The 10,357-nt window shown below is 43.5% G+C and overlaps 1 long non-coding RNA gene across 1 annotated transcript; it reads right to left on the bottom strand.

Annotated features, from left to right (window-relative positions):
* Window positions 1–875: 875 nt before the first annotated feature.
* Window positions 876–9,828, bottom strand: LOC145518721 (uncharacterized). The gene is made up of 3 exons (XR_014063221.1): window positions 9,507–9,828; window positions 5,947–6,104; window positions 876–3,639 (listed from the first exon to the last, which is right to left on the bottom strand). It is a non-coding gene; the product is annotated as an uncharacterized LOC145518721 (long non-coding RNA).
* Window positions 9,829–10,357: the final 529 nt, after the last annotated feature.

Below are 10,357 nucleotides of genomic sequence, written 5' to 3'. Positions count from 1 at the left end.
ATATGTCTGAATTTCATGCACTTTTTGTTCCCCAGTAGAAATCTAATTTACTTGGTACCTCCTAGTACTGATGAATGTATGTCCCCTTAAGCTATCAGGAAAGGCCTGATTTTTGGATCTCTACAGTATTTTTTTTTTCCTGACACTTTCATCACGTTATCCTCTGGCTTGCCATAATAACCTGGGCACATATCTCTCACTGCACTTCCCTATACCACTGTCATTAACTCTATACACATCTGTCACTTCAAGAGTTACCTCCATGTCCCTAGGGCCTACCACAGAGCCTGTCATATGGCACACACCTAGCACATTTCTTTGTTCTGGACTGAATTCATTGGTGGTTGGTTCTTTGTGATGACCCACATCTCCCCAATCACAAATGAATAATAATCATAGGTGACATTTCTTGGTTCCTTGCTATAGGTAGGCACCATGCTGAGAGCTTTACATGCATTACCTCATATAATCCTCTCAACTAATTAATTTTTCATCTCCATTTTCCAGATACAGAAACTGTGGCTCAGAGAGATGAAAAAATAAACAGATAAAAAATTGAGTCCATTTACAAATGATGTTGGGTGAATAACAAATAAGATGGACATTCAGCTGACAAATGTCAGAGGTCGACTTGAACCAATCTTGTCTGATTTGAAAGGAACTTTGTGCAGGCGGATGGACCCTGGGACCTGCGTATTCAAGCTTTAGCCCGTACCCTCCCCCCAGCTTTGTCTTGGCCACCCCTTGGGCACAGGGTATCCTCCTTAGCAGTACTATTACTCAACCAGTAAGCCAGGCTTCCTTAAAAGTGCCACTGACAGTTCTCAAGATGTTTTTAGACAGCACAGAGGAACTCTTATGTCAATTACTAGGCATTTTTTTGACTCAAATATGTATTTATTTTACTATGTGTTAGGAAAAAATAAATGACAGCATCTGTTTATGGCATGGTGTATTGGTTTTTCTATTTACGTTAGTGATACCGGATTTTCCTTTTAAATTTATTAAGTTCTAAAAAAATTGAGTCCATTTACAAGTGATGTTGGGTGAATAATAAGTAAGATGGATCATATAACAATAAAGCAGAAATTATGTGTCTGAGTTTATATAAAGACTAAAATTTGAAAAACACTGCCTCATAAACTGGCATAAATGGATGAAACACACACACACAATGAAGCTAACTTTTAAACTCACACCATGAACTTACAAGTTTGTAGAATGTTGCTTAAAAAACACATCCCAGAGCCTACCTAAGAGGACTCCAACTGAAGCCTCTAAAGTTCTAAATTTGAAGCATGTTTATTTCTTTTTCCTTTTTCTATTTTTGGAACTTAAATAGCCAAATGGATGAAAAAAAAACTGCCTCTAAATAAAAAATGAGCTAGGGGCCTGGAGCTCTTCTCTGCCTCATTTCAACTCGGAGCAAATGGTGAATTACAACAGCCCTGGACATAGAGGTTTCTAACTACCAAGCTGCCAGGCTTTTAAATAACAGCAGCACAGAAGTGCAGCCATAATGCTACCTATTTCCCTTGCTAAATTATTTATGCATTTATTATACTTTACATGGGCTGTTGAACCTGAAGGTACTTCTGTGGGGGCCAGGTCATTTCAAGAAACCCATTACTGAGAATCAACTCAGCTACATTAGAAACTGGCACATTCAATTGTACATGATATTGCTCGTTAACGTTACATAATTACCACCTCTGCCGTTGTTCTCAGGTGGTGATAACTTTGTATACATGTACATGTATGTATGTGCCCTATTCAACGGCTTCAAGGCAATTTGCTTCATTAAGGGCTGTTTAACACTAAGGTATATCAATGAAGACTAGCTTTATGCAATCATGGAACTGCGCCTAAGATGACTCAGCCAAATGAAGCTATTACCCTGGATAATGTGTTTTACATGAGACTGAAATGGTTTACTAGGTTTAGAAAAACCACCTGCCAGGATTTACAGTGATGGTTTTGCTGTAAGATGAGCAGCATTTTAGAAGTTTTTTGTCAATAGAAACTTGATGTACATTATTAGGAAATTTCCCAAATTTTCCAAGGCTTGTTGTTAAAGTCAACCTAACATTCATTACATTGAACTTTGTTACGACTCATACATCAAGAAGAAAATCGATTAATTAAACCTTAATTCAAAAAGCACTCATTAAAGGCCTACTGTGTGCTGGGCATAATGCCAGGCTCAGGGGATACAAAAGAGAGAAGTTCCTGACTTGGAAGAGCAACTCCAGTGGGTGTGATCTAGTCAATTACATAATATTCAGTTATGTGACCAAGTGTCTGTGCCAACCTAGGAGAAGATGCCCACCTCTGCTGGGGCGGGGAGGTGGGCTCAGGGAAGGAAGTGAGGGTGCTTGAGTCCAAGCTTCCCTGGCAGGTGTCTGCCTAAGGAAGTTGTGTGGTGAGCATAGGATACATTTGTTGATTCCTCCAGAAACTTTCCTGCTCCTTCACTAGGAGAATTCTGATTTTGTTTATTTCACATTGGGGTCCTTGGGTCTCAGGGAAGGTGGGCCCAGGTCTGGTCTAGATCAAAGCATGTGACCCCATCTTGAGCACAAAGATATAACAGGAAGTGTGCTTGGAGAGTCCTTGAGAAAGACCTTTCCTCCCTGATCAGAGGACAGGTCTTGACCAGAAATGCTCAGCTCTTCGAAGCCCTCTGTGTCTTGCTTCTGAATGCCATGGTGTGATGACTGGGGCTGTGGCAGACATCTTAAGACCCTGAAGGCAAGGGCAAGAACATCCAGAGATTCCAGCCTAGAGCCTTATCATACTTGACCAGCCAGCATCAGCAACTGCTCACCTCTAGACTTCTTCATGTGCAAGGAAAATCACTGCTTATTGTCAGTCTTACTCATACATTCCGTTACTTTCAGCAAATAGTATTCCTGACATTATAAGTTCATGGAACCTCAGATTTTTCAGAATGGCTGGAACAGTGCTCTCAGAGAGTTGCAGGTGATGATGCTGAAATGTCGTGCACGTACTAGTTCATCAGGTGCACGGGGTACCACATTCAGGAATCTGGCAGTGCTTTTCAGACAATGGCTCCCTTCCCACTGGCGTACATGAGACAGTTGTAAATGGTACACAGACAAGATAGTATATAATCTTGAATCACACAATGAGAAATTTAGTTCCTTTTCCATTCTTTTTCAGTTCTTCACAAGTAAAGAAGACCTTTCCAGGTTGGGCTGGCGAGTCTTTAGCATCTCTCTCTAACCTTATTAATCTTCCCTTTTAACAGAGAGAAAGTCTCAGACTTATGGCCTTTGATATATATACAGGATCTAGGAGCAATTCAATACCATTATTTTGTTTTCATTGTTTTAAATGTGATAATTACCTTTTGATTATAGCACTTTGGGTGGCAAATCAAGTTGCCTAGACTATATATTTGTTTGCTTTTTAAAGCAAGCTTATAAAAATGTTAAAGGAATGACAATGTAGGAACTACATCCATATGGCAAAACCTGGAAGGCTGGGATGAAGAACACTGAAGTTTGAAGAACAGAATTAAATACATCAGGAAGCTACTGAAAGTATTTATGCAATAGAGTAAGGTCAGTAGACTAGAAAAATCCAGTGAGCAAGGCCAGGTATTAAATCTGGTTTCTGCAGAAAGAAAAAAAAAGAAAAATCCTGGTGAGAAATAATCAGGTTTGAACCAAAGCAGAAGGTGGGGAGAAAAGGGAGATGCTGACGTAGCAAAATGAAGAAAACATGGGACCAATTATTAGCTGATGGAGAAGTAGAAGGAGGAGCTTAGAATGACTCCTAAGTTTGGCTGAGGCAACCCAGAGAATGAATCATGGCACCACTGAGTGAGCTAGAGACAATGGGAAGAGCAGCAGGACTGGGCGGTGGGGCTGGGTGGGGGAGTGAAGTGAAGGGTTCAGTTGGTCACATTCAATGGAAGGTGCTTGTTACATTCAAATGGAGATGGCCTGTGGACCAGTGGCTCTCAAAGGGATTTCAAGAAACCAACAGCATCAGCATCACCTGAAAACTTGTTAGAAAGGCCGATTCTTGGCTTTACCCCATACCTATTCAATCAGAAATTCTGATTTAACTAGTTTTCCAAGTGATTCTGATGCCTGTTAAATTTGAAGACCACTGAATAGAGGGACGGAGAAGGCAATGGCACCCCACTCCAGTACTCTTGTCTGGAAAATCCCATGGACGGAGGAGCCTGGTAGGCTACAGTCCATGGGGTCGCTAAGAGTCGGACATGACTGAGCGACTTCACTTTCAGTTTTCCCATTCATGCACTGGAGAAGGAAATGGCAACCCACTCCAGTATTCTTGCTTGGAGAATCCCAGGGATGGTGGAGCCTGGTGGGCTGCCATCTATGGGGTCGCACAGAGTCGGACACGACTGAAGCGACTTAGCAGCAGCAGCAGCAGAATAGAGGGAGGAGTTTTGAGTCAAGATACCTGGGCGGCAAAATAACTCAGTTATTTTAGACAAGGCCCTTCCCTGGACCTGTTTCCTCAACTGCAGAATGAGGTCATTGACTTGGCTCTAAGACCAAAAACAAGTCATGAAACCTCTCTGGGCCTACATGCCCCACCCTTGATATCTGCCTCCCTTTGCTTCCTTGGTAATAAAATATCACTTTTTAACTTAATACATACAGCATGAAATAAAGACTACATTTCCCAACCTCCTTTGCCATTAGGTGTGGCCATATGCCAAATTCTGCCCAGTGAGAAGAGAATGAAAGTGATGTGCATGTCTTTTGAAAAGTTTCCTCAAAGAGAAGCATTGTTCTTTTTTCCTTTGGTCTGGAATACAGATGTGATGGCGGAAGCTTGATCAACTATCTTAGATCCTAGGCAGAAGTTAAATTCTGAGGACGGAAGAGCAATGAAATAAAAGGAACTCTGGTTCTGATGATTTCTTGAAACTACCTCACCAGCCCTATTATTGACTCGTGCAAACTTCTTTTATGTGAGAAAGGCACTTTTTGTGTTAATTATTCTTCATTTGGATTTTCTGTGCTCTTACACTATTATGAGAAGATCTTTTGTACTTTATAACTTTATGAGAAAATACTATGAAAAAACTTAATCCGAACATTGTGGGGGCAGGATATGAGAATTTGCATTTGATGGGCTCCTATGGGGACTGATTATAGTTTAATGTTGGATGATTACGAATCTGGCTTCCTTTCCCAGGTGGTGCAGTGGTAAAGACTTCACTTGCCAATGCAGGAGACACAAGAGATGTGAGTTCAATCCCCGAGTCAGGAAGATCCCCTGGAGAGGAAATGGCAACCCACCCCAGTATTCTTGCCTGGAAAATTCCATGGACAGAGGAGCCTGGCGGGCTGCAGTCCACGGGGTCGCAAAGAGTTGGACATGACTAAGCAGGCACAACATATAAATATACATACATACATATACACTCCAAGAATAGAGAATCAAGAAATTCGGACATAAAAGGGCCATCTTTAGTGTTTTTTTAAACTATATTTAATAGATGACTTTCTTTGAAACTTTATTGCTTACCAGTTCCAAGATGAAATTCCTTTGGTAGTAAATATTCTGGCTGAAAGGAAATCATCAAACTGGACCAATGCCTGTGAGTTCAAGGCTATACTGGGATTAGATTGGTCTCTGACTCCTAGATCTCTGACCTCTGGACTCTGCAGATTCTCTGCAAGCTCCAAAAAGCTCTTCTTTTTCCAGCATTGCAGGTGAAAATCCCCTAGTCTAGCCACAGCGTGTGAGATGGCAGCAGTTCGGCTGCCTGGCTGTGGTGTTAATACAGGGAAGTGAAGTGTGTCCAATCAAAACAGCCAGGGGTAATCTAGGTCAACTGCCCATCCACATAGGTGACTGGAGCCATAAAAGAATCCAAGTCATCCCATGTGATACAAGTCACAGTTTGGAAGGTCAACCCTCCATTCAGCTCACCTAAATCTCTGCCAGGATTTGGTGACTTCAAGTGAAGCATGTGTCTGTCCCGGACCTTTCCAAATCTTTTGTTCAGTAACAAGGCGCTGGAAGAACTGGCTTCATCAGTCACCACCACAATGGGTTGTTAACTATGGACTTCATATTAATGATGATATCTGAAATGGGAAAGTAGGAAGAAAATAGTATTTAAAATGCAGAGGGCTTGTGCAGGTTATAAAACAATAAACAAAAGGAGAAAATGTAACCTAGCAATTAACTGTAAAAAAAAAAAAATGGTGCTTTCCAAGTAAATATACCCACTTTCCAATACTGAAACAAGGTGAAGATCAGAGGTGAGTTTAATAAAATCTGCTTTCAGGACCTGGTTCTATTTCTGTCCAGGTTGCCTTCTGGTAGTGAGCTTCTATTCTTGGAAAAGAGGATATTCCACAAGTAATTTCATCTTTTTCTCTTCCCCTAACTTCACAAGACCTGCTTTTGAATGTAATTATTATATATATATTTTGTTTCAGTAACATACATATTCCTCTACTACGTGAGAATGCTTATTAATGCTGCTAGGCAAAATAACTGCTAGGTATTAATCTCTTAGGGGACTGGACCTTATACTTGCCCGGACTTGTTTTCTCATTACAGCTCCCCACCCAGACAACACCAAGGACACCGTGTCCTTCAGTTCCATTACAGAACTGGGCCACCAAAATCTAAAAAGATCAACTGCTTTACATATTTCTGCCTGTGATGAGCATGTGTTCATGTAATATATGGTAGTATCTGTTGGCTTTGTGTGCGTGTCATATTTCCATAATGCGCCTTGGTGTCTCATGGAAATGAACCACAGCAGACTGCATTGTGCAACTCCAGGGGAGTGGCATTCACATCATCATCTGTGGTGCCTTATGGAGTTGCACAGTGCACAATCTAGGCAACCTTGGGTAGTGGCTCTGATTGCTAGTCATCAGACAGGCCCCTGAGGAGCTTGGGTGTGTTCTGTTGGGAGAAGACCATGTCTGCTTCAAGGGCAGTGGTGGAAGACATTAGCTAGCACGGGGCAGAGTTCATGCTGTGTGATTATGGGGTGAGGTTTATACCATTTGTCAAGTTTAAAAGAGGCTAGTGAAGGAAATATTAGGGGGGCTCTGAGTTTGGGTGTGGTTGACCTCAAACCCCAAAGGGGGCTGGGCCAGCAGATTCCATTCACTAGCCTACAACTTCTCAAAAAGTGTGTCGGCTCTCAATGGACAGGAAGGGAGAGTTTGTTTTTTTAAGGTTTAATAAAAAATAATCTGGTGGCTCCTTAATGTTCAGGGATAGCTCCCTTTCTCTGCAACCTGAAAGCTTCCCAGTGAGTTTGTTTCACAGGAGGGGCTCTCTTTTGCTAACAGAGTTTTCAAGCCAGCACTCATCTGCAACTGTTGATCTCTTTGGAAATCCTAAATAGAGCTGCTGAATTGTTGTCATGGTTACCTGGGGCAGTTTCTGATCCAGAATGTTCTCAAGGAAGGCAGCCCTGAGCTGGGTATCCTGGGTTTCTGAGTAGTCAACTGACTCAAGAGACTTGTTTCCCTCTTCCTTCTCCTATGCTCTTAATTGCTACCCAGAAGTCTGATTTCTACAGAGATCATCTTAGCTTCAGCCCAGCCCAAACCCTGATTTAGCTTTAAAAGATCAGGCTGACGAACCAGCATCCTGACTATGGCACTGGTGTGCCTCCTCCCTCTACAAAGTGACCTAAGTTCCCAGATTCACTCATGCATGCAGCTTCTGGGAAAAAGACACTAGTGAAGTAGTTCTCTGTGCTTAATATGTCAATAAGGAATTGACATTTTTGAAAACCTCCTATGAGCCCAGCATTCCACTTGTATCTCATGTAATTTACTTCCTTCTAGCCATGGAGGAAATATCATTCACATTTTATCGATAAGGAACCAGGGGCTTGTAGAGGTGATTCCTTCCCAGAGCTCTACAATTAGGCAGTAGCAGATCTGGGATTCAAATAACCAGTTTGGTTCTAAAGATAACCCTCTTTCCTTCAAGCATGGCAGCCATTTCAGCCACTATGAATTGGCAGCCCCAAAAGACTCTCAACCATCTACTGAACATTGAACATTCATTCATTCATCAATAAACATATACTGAGTCCACTCTGTGCCAAATCCTCTGATGGCCACTAGCGACACACAGATAAATCAGACAAAAATCTCTGCCTGTGAAAAAAACTGACAACCAGCAATAACTAAATGAGAAGAATCTACAAGATGCTACAAAAAGGAGAGTCAGGGAAACCATTCTGGAGGAAAGGACACCTAATTGAACCAGCTCAGTCTCAAGGTATGATCAGTTATGGGGAATAAACAGCAGAATAAGACCCAATCCCTAACACTCAAGGAACTCAAAGCAGAGTTACAAAGACTCATGTCCAGGACATAAGACAATAAATAAATAAATAAATGAAATCACTGATTAAGATCCCAAACAGGTGTTCTACATGGAAGTATGGGAGGATTGATAAACCGAGGCAGCAGAAGTTGGGGCCGTTGAGGAAAGGCTAGGGAAAGGAAGTAGAAGTCATTTCCTTTCATGAGATCTTTCTTAAAAGTCTGTGATCTCTCTCCTTTTTACTCACTATTTTTGCCATAGTCACTTGTGGATCTACTCTGATTTCTTCATTTTTCATTTTCTACTAAAGGAAAATACTCACTATTCAACATCTTTAGAACCTTTGCTGAGAGCAAGGTGTTAATCTAGGTCCTGATGATGGTCATAGTGGTGGGTATGTACAAATATGAACAAGACAAGGAACCCTTGAGCAGCAAATGGATAACCTAAATGATGAAAGTTTGAGAGACGTTAGCCCCAAACCAAATGGCAGACCTGAAAAGAGGATTCAGGAAGGATATCATTGTAATTGGTTTGTTCACTCTTTTTTTCAGCATCCATTCGCTGATGATTCCTCAATACAAGGCCCTCAATACAAGGTGACCACAGGTCCAGGAGACATAAGCAACCATTACAATAGAGGGTGACAAGCATGAGAAATATACTGGGCCATGGAAGTTCATTCAAGAGGGATTTCAGAAGACGGAGTTGGTAGCTTTTGAACCAATTCCTAAAACTAAATAAGAGTTTACCAGGTGGAGGAGAGAGGAAACGGAAGGTAAAAAGGAACTGAGATTATATTTGGAGGAGCCTGGTGTGGGGCGTTTGGAGATGGTGAGATGTTAAGATATCCTGCCCCCAGAATGCAAAACCCTTGAATATCAGGATTAAGAGTTTGGTCTTTTTCAAGGAGGTAGTGGGCAGTCGTAGAGTGAGCAGAACAGGTGAGGATCCTGGTTAAGATCCTTCGTTTTGGAAATGTCCCCCTAATAAGCGGGTAGGGAATGAGGAGGGCTCGGCCACGGACGCCTACAGCAGCTGCATCTTTGTGCCTGAAGCACTGCACCTGACGGGAGCCTAAACCAAGCAGGAGGAGTGGGGTTGGGGGGATGGATGGTGAAGGGAGAGTCCCGTTCAAGATCCACTTTCAGGACAAGGACAAACGCAATCCTAGGCACCTTACAGCGGCTGGTAAAACCCGCCTCCGCTTCCAGATCCCTCTGGGGCGGAGCTCGAGCCAAAGCACGAGATGCCCGGGGAACCACGTTTACTCTGGGCAGTCCTCCCGTTCACCCGCGGTTTCAGGGGTAGCCACTCCGATCTCCTACTCCTGGACTCTTTTCCACAGGGCTAGGGAAATCCGTTCTCTTCCGCGCGTCTCTGTACGCTCCTCCTGCAGAGCGTGGTTAAGCGAAATAAACAGCGCAGTAGTCCTTTGCCCACACTAAAGATGGCGACTCGCTGGGCTCCCTCTGGGTAGTAGAGCGAGTTCCAGGCTCCAGGCCTCACTGGGCGAGGCGCAGACGGAAGGGGCGTCTCTCGACGTAACTTTTCGACCTTCCTGGGAGGGCATCTGGGTTGGGGGCGTGGCCTTATCTGAATCCTAGCAGCTTATTGGCCTTTAGGCAGGTGGGCGGGGTGTCTGCCCTAACCCACCCCTCCCTCTTCGAACCGGAAGTGTCTCTCGGTCTTTCCAGCTGGTTGTCATTTCACTTGGCTAGGTCCTGAGGAGAAGGACTCAGCCGCGGCTGCTGGACCCGGGCACCGGGAGGCGGCGGCGGCGGCGGCAGCGGCAGCAGCAGCAGCAGCAGTAGCAGCAGCGGCAGCGGCAGCGGCGACAGCAGAAGAGGAAGAAGGAGAGAAGAAGAAGAGCCAGGCGGAGTTCGCAACTACGACAGCGGGGACTGCGGGACCGGGGTAAAGTGGCGGCGACGACGACGGCCCAGCAACCGTGAGGAGAGACAAAAGCCTTCTAAACTGTAGTTTTTAAAAATCTGGGGGCAAAAAGAGAGAGAGAGCAAAGTGGGGA

This window comes from Giraffa tippelskirchi, chromosome 8, assembly GCF_054371585.1.
Source record: "Giraffa tippelskirchi isolate mGirTip1 chromosome 8, T2T-mGirTip1v1.2.pri, whole genome shotgun sequence".
Classification (NCBI taxonomy): Eukaryota; Metazoa; Chordata; class Mammalia; order Artiodactyla; family Giraffidae; genus Giraffa; species Giraffa tippelskirchi.
Note: the sequence above shows the minus strand (reverse complement) of the source record. Positions and strands in the feature narration are given on the sequence as shown.